Source organism: Macaca mulatta, chromosome 20 (assembly GCF_049350105.2).
Source record: "Macaca mulatta isolate MMU2019108-1 chromosome 20, T2T-MMU8v2.0, whole genome shotgun sequence".
Taxonomy (NCBI): Eukaryota; Metazoa; Chordata; class Mammalia; order Primates; family Cercopithecidae; genus Macaca; species Macaca mulatta.
The window spans coordinates 68,274,398-68,288,972 of record NC_133425.1 but is presented as its reverse complement, the minus strand read 5'-3'; the positions used below and the strand labels follow the sequence as shown (position 1 = coordinate 68,288,972).

At 42.5% G+C, this 14,575-nt stretch overlaps 1 pseudogene across 1 annotated transcript; it reads left to right on the top strand.

The window, feature by feature from the left end:
- The first annotated feature begins 6,876 nt into the window (after positions 1-6,876).
- On the top strand, positions 6,877-7,927 carry LOC721192 (large ribosomal subunit protein uL18 pseudogene; annotated as a pseudogene). The gene has a single exon (XR_013411100.1). The product of XR_013411100.1 is annotated as a large ribosomal subunit protein uL18 pseudogene (transcript).
- The last annotated feature ends 6,648 nt before the right edge of the window (positions 7,928-14,575 follow it).

The window sequence follows — 14,575 nt, the reverse complement described above, 5'->3', positions numbered from 1 at the left end:
CAAAACAAAGATGAGACACAAGGGGATCTCCAGGATTGGAGAAGATGAGTACATATGTTTCGTGGGAGGACTGGTAGGGAGAGAATGAAAAAGAATGAGATGGGATAAGAGTGAACCAAGTCAAATAAGAGGATTCAGGTTTCAACCAAGTCAAACCTGGAGAGGTGGGACAGGAGAGGTGGGACACTGTGCCTACTTGTCACTTAAAGCTCTTCCATGGCAAGAGTCCTGCAACCATGTTTCGTTAATACACTCATTCAGTAAGTGTTTATGAGCCAGGCTCTGTCCTGAATGCGGGAGATACCGCAATGAAAGAACCAAACCAAGCCCTACTTTCATGAAGCTGACATTCTTGTTGGGAGAGAGAAGTGATAAACAGAGAAACAGGTGTTAGAAGGCACCAATGCCATAAAGAAAAATAAAGCAAGATGTGGGGTTAGAAAGGGTAGTATTTTGTGTATGATCACTAGAATGGTCCCCTAAGGTAGTGACGGTTAATGGGCGATGAGTTTGATTCCTGTGGATGACTGGGCCAACAACGCCCCAGGCAGAGGGAATGGCAGGGGCAAATGCCTTGGGGTGGGACTGCGCTTGGCGTGCTCAGGGCACAACCAGCCAAGGGGGCTGGGGTAAGCAAAGCAGAATGTGGCAGGCATGACATCAGAGAGAAAGTGCTTTGTCTTTCTTCCAAGAGGATGAACAAGGGCTATTGGTTCAACACAGAAAAATTTGTTTTCATGTCCCCAGTTGTATAGATGTCAACTAGTCACCTATGAATGCCTCTGGACATGAAGGGATGGGAGAGTGTGTCTGCCCCACTCAGAAACTAAAATAATAAAATCCATAGTAGACATGTGCTGTTAACAGAGTGGGTCAGCAGGGTCACCCTGCTCTGTGGGAGTTGGGCTCAGACTTGTGGGATCAAACACAGATGCAGATGAGGGCTGTCCTTCTGCTCGCATCTGCACAGAACCAGGGCTCTGCACTCCTCCCAGCACAGGGATTTCACACACACTCATCTCACCAAAGGATCTTCAAATCTAGCCATTTTCCTGGCCCTTCTCTGAGAGTCCTATGGACAGATGGTTTCAAAGAACAATGATTTCAGCCCCTGATGGGTTCTATAAGAGGAATTTGAAAGCTATTAGTTAATTATTTAATATCCCACTCTTTATTTTTATTTATTTATTTTTATTTTATTTTATTTTATTATTTTTTTTTTTTTGCTAGAGACAGGGACTCACCCTGTTTCCCGGGCTGGAGTGCAATTGCACAATCATGGCTCACTGTAGACTTGAACTGCTAGGAAGCAATCCTCCCACCTCAACCTCCTGAGTAGCTGGGACTACAGCATGTCCCATTGTGCCTGGCTTATTTATTTATTTATTTATTTATTTATTTATTTATTTATTTATGGTAGAGATGGGATCTCACTATGTTTCCCAGGCTGGTCTCAAACTCCTGACCTCAAGCAGTCCTCTTGCCTCAGCCTCCCAAAGTGCTGGGATTACAGGCTTGAGCCACCGCACTGGTTTCAGTCTTGTTCTAGAAATTAGTTTTGGACCAGTTGACTGCTAGATAGGATTTCTCTTAATCAGGTTTAACAAGGGTGAATTGGGCAATCATAGACTGTCACAACTTGGGAGGAAATTATCTGGGGCCAACTGGCTTTCATCTATCCCCATCCCCCCCACCGCACTGAGTGCTGGGCCTGGGCTTCTCCCATCCAAGCTTAGACAACTTCCCTTTCTCCTCCCTCCTCTCCATCCCATGTTCTGGGCCCACTTTCTGTATCCTGAGCTTAGTGAATGTCACTGGCTGTTGGACAGTGGTTGTCTACACAGGGCAGTTCAATGAGTCTCCAAATTTGGTCTCTAAAGTGGGAAGTCATCTGCAGGAGGATGGCAGGAGGACTCTGAGAGCAACAGAGTTCCCAGCCACTCTGCCTCCTCCCATGTCCCCGTTGTAATCCCCTGCTTAGGGAAGGGTTGTTCTGCTTTTTCATCTGAGCCGTCTTTTCAATCCATTGCATGTAAACTATGAACTTTCCTTCATTTGATTTGCCAAAAGCCTTTTTTCTTTCCTTTTCTAAAGTGAAGAGAATCAAAAGCTCTGACTTTTACAACTATTACTTCTAAAATGGATTTCAAGAATCCTTTTTGGAAGTCAAAGACTGAGCGGAGATTATTCCTCTGCTGTAACAGTCCTCAGCTTCCCTGTGAAATGGGACCCAAAAGGCTGGTGTGGCCAAGCTTGGAGATTTGGGGGGAATATGGTAGAATGGTGGTGGGGGAGTCTTCTGGATAGTTTAGATTTTACTCCAAGTACAAGGTAAATCCCTCTGAAGGTTTAAAGGAGGAGTGTGAAGTTTGAGATCTTTCTGGCAATGAAATATGGAGAATGGGCTCCAGGGGTGAGCAATCCAGTTGAGTTTACATTGCATTGGTGATGAGGACAGGGATTTTTGTGTCCCCTAAATTGGTTCTGGTTTATGGTGCTTGCAAACATTCCTCAATTGGGAGACTCCTAATGGCAAAACCATACCAAGCTGCTGTCCTCCTAATACAGAATAGATTTTGTTCCCAAAGGATAGTTACCTGCAAGGACCAATAAGACACCCTCCAACTGATGTCATTCCACCTCTTTCTGCAAAATTACTTTGAAGGGTCAGATATGGGACTGAGATTCAGTGGCATCTTTCTCAACCAGGTTTTTGCTTTGTTTTGTTTTCTTTTGTTTTTTGGAGGTGATCTTTTTTCTTCTCTCTCTCTCTCTCTCTGTGTGTGTGTGTGTGTGTGTGTGTGTGTGTGTGTCTTCCTCCCTCCCTCTCTCTCTCTCTATTGGTACAGTACTTAAGTGGCATTTAAGAAATCAATAAAGCAACAAAAATTATTAACTTTTGTGACCAAAGTGACCTCCCTTCAGCCCCCCCAGTTGATTAGGCTTTTTTGTTTTCTGGCTGGTGAATATCAAGAGGCAAAAGTAAAACCAAGTCAACCTTCCCTGGTTGGTTTTTGTTTTATTGACATTTACTGAGTGCCCTTGATGTGAAAAGCGTTGTGCTAGTTGCTGGGGATAGGTAGATAAGGCATTCCCAATACAGAGGTGAGAGGCCAGTAAACAAATTATTTTCACCATGGAGGTCTGTAGGAGGTTCAGGATGAACCTGGGGGAAGAGAAGGGACTGTGTCTACCCTTGAGTTGAAACTTGAAGGAGGAATTACAGTTTGCCAAGTGGACAAGCAAAGGAACACTGGTCGTACTGCCCTCCAAACCTCCTGCCCTCTCAACCTAAGGCTGGGTGTATTTGCTCCCCTCTCTTTACAAAATAGTTTTTGGTCCCCTGGAACAAAAGATCAGCTTTAGCTCCCTACCTCTGCCAGAGCAAATATTGGGAAATGTCGAGCTCGATGAGTTTAGTGTTGCACCTTATTGCGTGTGCCACAGGGATGAATCTATTCATCCCCCTCACCCCCACTCCCTCCACAAATGAGAATCAGGTGGCCAAAGTAAAGCTAAATCCCTGTAAATGAGATGGGGAAGAACTAGGGGCCACCCAGGGATGCAAGAGGGTGACGGAAGAACCAACAACAATGACCAACGATTGATCCTGCAAAGTTCCTTGTACAAAAGCCCACAGAAAGTGCAGAGATGGTGATGTAATATTGCCTGATGTCAGAGCAACAATCAATAACTATAAGAAATAAGAATGCTGGCTATTCTGGGGTCTCCCAGGAACTCCTATTTCCTTTCTTTAAAACAGAAAAAAAAAAAAAAAAAAGATAAATAAGGGCCAGGCAAGGTGGCTCATGCCTGTAATCCCAACACTTTAGGAGGCCAAGGCAGGTGTATCACCTGAGGTCAGGAGTTCGATACCAGCCTGGCCAACATGGTGAAACCCCATATCTACTAAAAATACAAAAATTAGCCAGGCATAGTGGTGGGTGCCTGTAATCCCAGCTTCTTGGGAGGCTGAGGCAGGAGAATCACTTGAACCCGGGAGGCAGAGGTTGCAATGAGCTGAGATCCCAACACTGCACTCCAGCCTGGGTGACAGAGTGAGACTCTGTCTCAAAAAAAAAAAAAAAAGAAAAGAAGCAAAAACAAAAAACAAAACCAAAGTACACAGGCAACAAAATGCATGATACCTCACATTTCAATACTACCATTGAATGTAAATGGCCTAAATGCTCCACTCAAAAGATACAGAACCGCACAATGAATAAGAACTCACCAACCAACTATCTCCTGCCTTCAGGAGATTCACCTAAGACGTAAGGACTCACATAAACTTAAAGGAGTGGAAAAAGACATTTCACATAAATGGACCCCAAAAGCGAGCAGAGGTAGCTATTCTTATATCAGACAAAATGAACTTTAAAGCAGCAGCAGTTAAAAGAGACAAAGAGGAACCATATATAATGGTAAAAGGCCTTGTCCAACAAGAAAATATCACAATCCTCAACATATATGCACCTAACACTAGAGCTCCCAAATTTATAAAACAATTACTAGAGGCAGGGTGCAGTGGCTCATGTCTGTAATCCCAACATTTTGGGAGGCTGAGGCAGGGGGATCACCTGAGGTTGGGAGTTCAAGACCAGCCTGACCAACATGGAGAAACCCCATCTCTACTAAAAATACAAAAACTTAGCCAGGCATGGTGGTGCATGCCCGTAATCCCAGCTACTCAGGAGGCTGAGGCAGGAGAATCACTTGAACCTCAGGAGGCAGAGGTTGCTGTGAGCTAAGATTGCGCCATTGCACTCCAGCCTGGGCAACAAGAGTGAAATTTCATCTCAAAAAAAAAAAAAAAAAAATACTCCACTGACAACACTAGACATGTCATCAAGACAGAAAGTCAATAAAGAAACAGATTTCAAGTATACCATGGAACAAATGAACTTAACAGATATATACAGAACATTTCATCCAACAACTGCAGAATACACATTCTACTCAACAGCATATGAAACTTTCTCCAAGATAGACCATATGATAGGCCATAAAACAAGCCTCAATAAATTTAAGAAAATTGAAATTTTATCAAGCACTCTCTTAGACCACAGTGGAATAAAACTGGAAATCAACTCCAAAAGGAACCTTCAAAACCATGCAAATACATGGAAATTAAATAACCTGCTCCTGAATGAGCACTGGTCAAAAACAAAATCAAGATGGAAATTTAAAAATTATTCTAACTGAATGACAATAATGACACAATCTATCAAAACCTCTGGGATACAGCAAAGGCAGTGCTAAGAGGAAAGTTCATATCCCTAAATACCTACATCAAAAAGCCTGAAAGAGGCCGGGCATAGTGGCTCAAGCCCTGCAACCCCAGCACATTGGGAGGCCGAGGCAGGCAGATCATCTAAGGTCAGTAGTTCAAGACCAACCTGGCCAACAAGGTGAAACTCTGTCTCTACTAAAAATACAAAAATTAGCTGGGCATGGTGACATGCGCCTGTAATCTCAGCTACTTGGGAGGCTGAGGCACAAGAATTGCTTGAACCCAAGAGGTGAAGTTTGCATTGAGCTGACATCACACCACTGCACTCCAGCCTGGGCAACAGAGTGAGATCCTGTCTCAAAAAAAAAAAAAAAAAAAAAGGTCTGAAAGAGTACAGACAATCTAAGGTCACACCTCAAGGAACTAGAGAACCAAGAACAAACCAAACACAAACCCAGCAGAAGAAAGGAGATAACCAAGATCAAAGCAGAACCAAATGAAATTGAAACCAAAAAAAAAAAAAAATACAAAAGATAAATGAAACAAAAAGCTGGTTCTTTGAAGATAAATAAAATTGATAGACCATTAGCAAGATTAACCAAGAAAAGGAGAGAGAAAATCCAAATAACCTCACTAAGAAATGAAACAGGAGATGTTATAACTGACATCACTGAAATACAAAAGATCATTCACAGCTACTATGAACACCTTTACACACATAAACTAGAAAACCTAGAAGAGATGGATAAATTCTTGGAAAAATACAACGCTCCTAGCTTAAATCAGGAAGAATTAGATACCCTGAACAGACCAATAATAAGAAGCAAGATTGAAATGGTAATTTTAAAATTACGAACACAAAAAAGTCCAGGACCAGATGGATTCACAGCAGAATTCTACCATACATTCAAAGAAGAATTGGTACCAATCCTTTTTAACACTATTCCACAAGACAGAGAAGGAAGGAACACTCCCTAATTCATTCTATGATGCCAGCATCACCCTAATACCAAAACCAGGAAAGGACATAACCAAAAAAGAAAACTACAGACTGATATCCTTGATGAACATAGATGCTAAAATCCGTAGCAAAATACTAGCTGAATCCCAACAACATATCAAAAAGATAATCCACCATGATCAAGTGGGTTTCATGCCAGGGATGGAGAGATGGTTTAACATATGCAAGTCAATAAATGTGATACACCACATAAACAGAATTAAGAAACAAAAATCACATGATTATCTCAATAGATGCAGAAAAAGGATTCTACAAAATCCAGCATATCTTTATGATTAAAAGGCTCAGCAAAATCAGCACACAAAATATAATAAAAGCCATCTATGACAAACCCACAACCAACATAATATTGAATGGGGAAAGTTGAAAGCATTCCCTCTGAGAACTGGAACAAGACAAGGATGTCCACTCTCACCATTCCTCTCCAACATAGTACTGGAAGTCCTAGCCAGAGCAATCAGATAAGAGGAAGAAATAAAGGGCATTCAAATCAGCAAAGAGGAAGTCAAACTCACTGTTTGCTGATAATATGATTGTTTACCTTGAAAACCCTAAGGACTCCTCCAGAAAGCTCCTAGAACTAATAAAAGAATTCAGCGCCTTTTCCCCCCCCTCTAGCACCGCTGGGCCTGCAGGTCTCTGTCGACCCGCGGACGCTGGTCTCTGTTCCGCAGGATGGGGTTTGTTAAAGTTGTTAAGAATAAGGCCTACTTTAAGAGATACCAAGTGAAATTTAGAAGACGACGAGAGGGTAAAACTGATTACTATGCTCGGAAATGCTTGGTGATACAGGATAAAAATAAATACAACACACCCAAATACAGGATGATAGTTCGTGTAACAAACAGAGATATCATTTGTCAGATTGCTTATACCCGTATAGAGGGGGATATGATAGTCTGCGCAGCATATGCACACGAACTGCCAAAATACGGTGTGAAGGTTGGCCTGACAAACTATGCTGCAGCATATTGTACTGGCCTGCTGCTGGCCCGCAGGCTTCTCAATAGGTTTGGCATGGACAAGACCTATGAAGGCCAAGTGGAGGTAACTGGCGATGAATACAATGTGGAAAGCATTGATGGTCAGCCAGGTGCCTTTACCTGCTATTTGGATGCAGGCCTTGCCAGAACTACCACTGGCAATAAAGTTTTTGGCGCCCTGAAGGGAGCTGTGGATGGAGGCTTGTCTATCCCTCACAGTACCAAACGATTCCCCGGTTATGATTCTGAAAGCAAGGAATTTAATGCAGAAGTACACCGGAAGCACATCATGGGCCAGAATGTTGCAGATTACATGCGCTACTTAATGGAAGAAGATGAAGATGCTTACAAGAAACAGTTCTCTCAATACATAAAGAACAGTGTAACTCCAGACATGGAGGAGATGTATAAGAAAGCTCATGCTGCTATACGAGAGAATCCAGTCTATGAAAAGAAGCCCAAGAAAGAAGTTAAAAAGAAGAGGTGGAACCGTCCCAAAATGTCCCTTGCTCAGAAGAAGGATTGGGTAGCTCAAAAGAAGGCAAGCTTCCTCAGAGCTCAGGAGCGGGCTGCTGAGAGCTAAACCAAACAATTTTCTATGGTGATTTTTCAGATAAAGATAATAAACTTACAGACAGAAACTAAAAAAAAAAAAAAAAAAAAAAAGAATTCAGCAAAGTTTCCGGATACAAGATTAATGTACACAAATCAGTAGCTCTTCTATACACCAACAGCGACCAAGCAGAGAGTCAAATCAAGAACTGAACCCCTTTTACAATAGCTGCAAATAAATAAATAAAAATTTAAAAATATTTTTTTAAAAACCTTAGGAATATACCTAACAAAGGAGTCGAAAGACCTCCACAAAGAAAACTACAAAACACTGCCGAAAGAAATCATAGACAACACAAACAAACAGAAACACATCCCATGCTCATGGATGGGTAGACTCAATATTGTGAAAATGACCACACTGCCAAAAGCAATCTACAAATTCAACGCAATCCCCATCAGAATATCACCATCATTCTTCACAGAATTAGAAAAAAAATTCTAAAATTCATATGGAACGAAAAAAGAGCCCACATAGCCAAAGCAAGACTAAGCAAGAAGAACAAATCTGGAGGCATCACACCACCTGATTTCAAACTATATTATAAGGCCATAGTCACCAAAACAGCATGCTACTGGTATAAAAATAGGCACACAGACCAATGGAATAGAATAGAGAACCCAGAAATAAACCCAAATACTTACAGCCAACTGATCTTTGCAAAACAAACAAAAACATAAAGTGGGGAAAGGGCACCCTTTTCAACAAATGGTGCTGGGATAATTGGCCAGCCACATATAGGAGAATAAAACTGGATCTTCATCTCTCACCTTATACAAAAATCAACTCGAGATAGATTCAGGACTTAAACCTATGACCTGAAACTATAAAAATTCTACGAGGTAAAACTGGAAAACTCCTTCTAGACATTGGCTTAGGCAAGGATTTCATGACCAAAAACCCAAAAGCAAATGCAATAAAAACAAACATAACAGCTAGGACCTAATTGAACCAAAAAGTTTTTGCAAGGCAAAAGGAACAGTCAGCATAGTAAACAGACAACCCACAGAGTGAGAGAAAATCTTCACAATCTGTACATCTGACAAAAGACTAATATCCAGAATCTACAACCAACTTAAACAAATCAGTAAGAAAAAAATCAAACAATCCCATCAAAAAGTGGGCTAAGGACATGAATAGGCAATTCTCAAAAGAAGATATCCACATGGCCAACAGATATATGAAAAAATGCTTAATGTCACTAATAATCAGGGAAATGCAAATCAAAACCACAATGTGATACCACCTTATTCCCACAAGAATGGCCATAATCAAAAAATCATAACACAGTAGGTGTTGGCGTGGATGTGGTGAACCAGGAACACTTCTACCCTGCTGGTGGGAAGGTAAACTAGTACAGCCTCTATGGAAACAGTGTGGAGATTCCTTTAAAAACTAAAAGTAGAACTACCATTTGATCCAGCAATCCCACTACCGGGTATCTACCCAAAGGAAAAGAAGTCATTATTCGAAAAAGATACTTGCACACGCATGTTTATAGCAGCACAATTCACAATTGCAAAATCGTGGAACCATCCCAAATGCCCGTCAATCAATGACTAGATAAAGAAACTGTGGTATATATATAGATGGAATAGTACATAGCCATAAAAAGGAATGAATTAACAGCACTTGCAGTGACATGGATGAGATTGGAGACTATTATTCTAAGTGATGTAACTCGGGAATGGAAAACCAAATATCATACGTTCTCACTGATATGTGGGAGCCAAGCTCTGAGGACACAAAGGCATAAGAATGATACAATGGACTTTGGGGACTTGGGGGGAAGAGTGGAAGGGGAGCAAGGAATAAAAAACTGCAAATATGGTGCAATGTACACATGGGTGATAGGTGCACAAAATCTCACAAATCACCACTAAAGAACTCATTCATGTAACCAAATACCACCTGAACCCCAATAACTTTTGGAAAAATTTAAAAATAAACAAAATAAACAAAAAAAATTACTTCCTAAATATCTCTGGAATCCATTTCCTTCTCCTTATTTCTTCATCTCCTCCTAGCCCTAGCTACATCACCATCACCTCTTGGCAGAACAATTTGTAATCGCCTCCTCGGTAATCTTCCCTCATCCTAATCTGTTCTCCATATATTGCAGCCAGAGTAATATCATTCCAAAGTATTTTCTGATCATGTCACATTTCTCTCCCTCATCATTGCTTAAAACTTTTTACTCCAGGCCGGGCGCAGTGGCTCACGCCTGTAATCCCAGCACTTTGGGAGGCCGAGGCAGGCGGATCACGAGGTCAGCAGATCCAGACCCATCCTGGCTAACACGGTGAAACCCCATCTCTCCTAAAAATACAAAAAAATTAGCCAGGGGTGGTGGCGGGCACCTGGAATCCCAGCTACTCGGGAGGCTGAGGCAGGAGGAATGGCGTGAACCCGGGAGGCGGAGCTTTCAGTGAGCCAAGATCTCGCCACTGCCCTTCAGCCTGGGCAACAGAGCAAAACTCCGCCTCAAAAAAAAAAAAAAAAAAAAAAACTTTTTGCTCCAGCCTGGCTAACACGGTGAAACCCCGTCTCTACAAAAAAATACAAAAATAAGCTGGGTGTGGTGGCACACACCTATAGTCCCAGCTACTCCAGAGGCTGAGGCAGGAGAATCACTTGAACCTGGGAGGCAGAGGTTGCAGTGAGCTGAGATCACGCCTCTGCACTCCAGCCTGAGTGAGGCTGACTCAAAAAAAAAAAAAAAATCATAAATAAATACAAGAAAAATTTAAAAATTAGCACCTGTAGATAGACCTAGCGCCTTGGGAGGCCAAGGTGGGAGGATGGCTTGAGCCCGAGAGTTTGAGGCTGCAGTGAGCTATGATCATACTGCTGCACTCCAGCCTCGGCCATGGAGCAAGACCCTGTCTCTAAATTTAAAAAAGAAAATAAAAAAAATTCAGAAACAGAAAAAAAGAAACAGATCACTTGTTCCTCTGTGTAAAAGTTAACTTGGAGCAAATTCTGGGGGATAGGGGATGTAGAGGTAGAGACTGCAGCCTGCTGGGGGGTGACATGCATTCCCAGAGAAGGAAATGATGGATGTTGAACAGAGAAGTCTCAACGTGGTGAGCAGCACGCTTTGTTTGTGTCCAGATTTTACTGGAAACTGGCTCTTAGAGTCAGAGTTCCAGAGTTCCACCCTTCTTGGTCCTAACCTACTTCTTTCTTTCATCCGCCTTCCTTGGGAGATTGTGAAACCGAAGTTGGGAATCACCAACACCAGGGTACGACTCGGGGAGGCGGGGCTTGAGAGCAGGACAGGGCACACAGGGGACGTCAGCGTGCAGAAGGTAGCCCGGGCCCACAGATGAGCTGATGCAGGTGCCATTCCTTGGCAAGGACTGTACACGTGTCATCACTGACCTCTTAAGGTCTAGAGAACTGCAGTTTTCTCCAGCACCTCCAGGACTTCATCACTGGTGCTATGATAGTAAACAAAACGATGTTCAGAGGGCACTGTGCAGTCCTGAAACCATGGAGGGGCCCAGAAGAGAGACAAATAATTACACAGGACTCCAATTTGCTATGGCTATGTTTCAGACGTAGGCCACAACAGTTCCCTTTGTTTGGAAAAACAAAGTGGCAAAACACATTGAGACACAAAAAGATCTCAGCCAGGTGCAGTGGCTCACGCCTGTAATCCCAGCACGTTGGGAGGCCGAGGCGGGCGGATCACGAGGCAAGAGATAGAGACCATCCTGGCTAACACGGTGAAACCTCATCTGTACTAAAAATACAAACTATTAGCCTGGTGTGGTGGTGGGCGCCTGGAGTTCCAGCTACTCGGGAGGCTGAGGCAGGAGAATGGCATGAACCAAGGAGGCGGAGCTTGCAGTGAGCCGAGATAGTGCCACTGCATTCCAACCTGGGCAATAGAGCAAGACAATGTCTTAAAAAAAAAAAAAAAAGAAAAGAAAAGAAAGATCTCTATTCTTTGGTCCAAGAATTTTACTCTTGAGAATGTACCCTAAAAAAATAGCTAAGTGAGGTGGAAATAAATCTTTGGTCTGTAGTGTTTAAAATCCTGGACTTCAGTATTAGAGAAACCCAGATTTTGAATCCAGTATCTGCCACTTAAGCCAACTGTGTAACCTTGGATGAGTTACTTAACTTCCACTTCCTCACCCGCAAAATGAAGAAAATCATTTTCCTACTTTGAGCTGGGCATGGTGGAGTGTGCCCGTAATCCTAGCTACTCAGGAGGCTGAGGCAGGAAAACTGCTTGAGCCCAAGAGTTCAAGATAAGCTTTGGCAAAATGGCAAGATCCCTCTTGCTCTCGAAATAGTAATAATAATAATCATCATCATCTTCCTATTTCACAGAGTTTTTGAGAAATATGTAAGATAATGCAGTAAAGATCAGTGCATAGAAGGCCGGTCACGGTGGCTCATGCCTGTAATCCCAGCACCTTGGGAGGCCAAGGCAGGAGGATCACCTGAGGTCGGGAGTTCAAGACCAGCCTGACCAACATGGAGAAACCCCATCTCTACTAAAAATACAAAATTAGCAGGCCGTGGTGGCACATGCCTGTAATCCCAGCTGCTCGGGAGGCTGAGGCAGGAGAATGGCTTGAACCCAGGAGGCAGGGGTTGCAGTGAGCCAAGATTACGCCATTGCACTCCAGCCTGGGTAACGAGTGAAACTCGTTCTCAAAAACAAAACAAAACAAACAAACAAACAAACAAAAAACAGTTCGTAAAGCCCAGCACACAGTAATCTCTTAGTAAACAATATACATTGGTTGCAATCAGTGGTGTGCGGATGAATATTTAACAACTGGTTCTCATGGTGGTAAGTCCCTGATTTACAATGTTTGCAATTTCTTTGGCATAAATATTCCACCATGGCTGATTTCAAGCTGCCAATATGCTGTCACTGAATGCTGAGTTGGAGAAATATACAAGCAGTTCTTGTGAACCAGTGCAAGCCATCTCCAGCACTACCAGCTGCCCTTGTCATTACTAATATGTTTATTTCTGCATGAGTGCTAATATTGAAACACTGAAAATTTTCTAAATGCCCACAATTTGGGAACAGCTAAGCAAATTGTGATAACATCAATTCAAAGGTGCAGGTATCCATTATAATCACAATTATATATTTTTTAAAAAATTTTTTAAGAGACAGGGTCTCACTCTCTCACCCAGGCTAGAGCGCATGATCATAGCTCACTACAGCCTCGACCTCCTGGGCTCAAGTGATTTCCCCCCACCTCAGCTTCCCCAAGTAGCTAGGACTACAGGGACATGCCACCACAATCAGCTAATTTGTTGTTGTTTTTGTAGAGATGGGGTCTTGCTATATTGCCCAGGCTGATCTCAAACTCCTCAAGTGATCCTCCCACCTCAGCCTCCCAAACCTCTGGGATCACAAGCATGAGCCACTGCACCCAGCCATAATAACAATTATCAAGACTATATACTATCATGAGAAAGCGTGCATAGGCCAGGCGCGGTGGCTCACACCTGTAATCCTAGCACTTTGAGAGGCCAAGACGGGCGGATCATGAGGTCAGGAGATAGAGACCATCCTGGCTAATGCAGTGAAATCTCGTCTCTACTAAAAAAAAAAACAAAAAAATTAGCCAGGCGCGGTGGCAGGTGCCTGTAGTCCCAGCTACTCAGGAGGCTGAGGCAGAAGAATGGCGTAAACCTGGTAGGCAGAGATTGCAGTGAGCCGAGATCATGCCACTGCACTCCAGCCTGAGCAACAGAGCAAGACTCTGCCTCAAAAAAAAAAAAAAAAAAAAAAAAAAAAGTGTGTATATTTGTTTGCTAGTACTGCTGTAGGAAAGTAGTATGAACTAGGTGGCTTAAATAACAAAAATGTATTGTCTCACAGTTCTGGAGGCTACAAGTGTGAAATCAAGAGGTTGATAGGGTTGGCTTCTTCTCGGGGCTTTGAGAAAATGATGTGTTCCAGGCCTCTCTTTTTGGCTTGTAAGGGGCTATCTTCTCCCTGGGAGTCTTCACCTCATCTTCCTTCTATGTGTCTCTGTGTCCAAATTTCCCTTCTTGTAAGGACACCGGTCATATTGGATTAGCCCACCGTAATGAATTCATTTTAACTTGATTACCTCTAAAAAGACCCTACCTCCAAATAAGGTCACACTCTGAGGCAGTGCGGGTTAAGACTTCAACATATATTTTTGGGGGAAAGACACAAGTCAACCCATAACAGTGTTTTATGACATAACGCTAAGAGAAATTATAATTGCAGCAAACTCATATTCGGCCCTTTCTAAGTAGCAGGCAGTGTTTTAAATGCTTTAAATATGTTAACTCATTTAATTTGCACAACACCCTATGAGATATTATTATCCGCATTTTACTGATAAAGAAATTGAGGCAAAGCAAGGTTGTTACTTTCTCATGGTCACATAGATAATAAGTGGCAAAATCAAGCCCTGAACACAGGCAATCTGGCTCCAGAGATCATGGCCTCAATCTCATCATCATACTGCAAAATGTCATGCACGTTACAACAATATAAAACATATAAAATGGAATACTATGCAGCCATAAAAAAATAATGAGTTCATGTCCTTTGCAGGGACATGGATGAAACTGGAAGCCATCATTCTCAGCAAACTAACACAGGAACAGAAAACCAAACTCCATATGTTCTCACTCATGAGTGAGAGTTGAACAGTGAGAACTCATGGACACAGGGAGGGAAAGATCACACAGCAGAGCCTGTTGGG